A 715-nucleotide genomic window follows, 5' to 3' on the forward strand; every position below is an offset into this window, starting at 1 on the left:
ATACAGGGTCCAGGTCTACTACAGGGGCCCAGATATACAGGGTCCAGGTCTACTACAGGGGCCACACCTTTATGGGGTTAAAGAGAGTCAAACCAAACACAGGTGTAGCAGAAAGGCCCAAACTGTAAATAATGTCCACATAAATGCTCTGTTCTGTTCTGATGTGACTGTAAACAGCGTTTTCTTTGTCTGGTGGTTTTCCACAAGTTCTGGTGTCAGAACACGGCTTCACTGGGTGGTTCTGAGGCGCGTCGGTGGAACTGTTTCGTTAAAACTCTGACGTGGGTTCTGGATCGCCACCAGATTAATATTCTTCGGCAGGACGACGCTCCAGAGCTGACACCGTTTTTCTCTTTTGGTTCTGAGTGAATGAAAGAACCGGCCGGGTCCAGAGGAAACTGGTCCAGAACAAGGATGCAGCTGCTTCCTGTCGCAGCCAAACTCATTTCCTGTCGTCCTGCAGACAAAACCAAACGCTCCGACGGAGGACGAGGAGTTCTGATGGCACCGGGCACCAGGCACCGGGCCCCGGGCCAGAACCAGAACCAGAACCAGAACCAGTCAGAGACAGGAAGAGAACCAGAACCGGTCAGAGGTAGGAGGAGAACCAGAACCAGAACCAGTATTATCGGGTGTGTGGTTGTTTCAATGGCTTCTTAAAAACAAAAACACACAAACTTAAATATTTCAGCAGCTACAGAACAGACTGAGATGA

The 715-nt window shown here is 49.9% G+C and overlaps 1 protein-coding gene across 1 annotated transcript in view; it reads right to left on the reverse strand.

Annotated features, from left to right (window-relative positions):
* tmem231 (transmembrane protein 231) overlaps positions 1-715 on the reverse strand; it is a 15156-nt gene that overhangs the window by 4733 nt on the left and 9708 nt on the right. The gene's annotated exons all lie outside the window — the stretch shown is intronic.

The sequence above is a fragment of the Stegastes partitus genome, unplaced genomic scaffold, assembly GCF_000690725.1.
Source record: "Stegastes partitus isolate 25-593 unplaced genomic scaffold, Stegastes_partitus-1.0.2 Scaffold1152, whole genome shotgun sequence".
In the NCBI taxonomy this organism is placed as follows: domain Eukaryota; kingdom Metazoa; phylum Chordata; class Actinopteri; family Pomacentridae; genus Stegastes; species Stegastes partitus.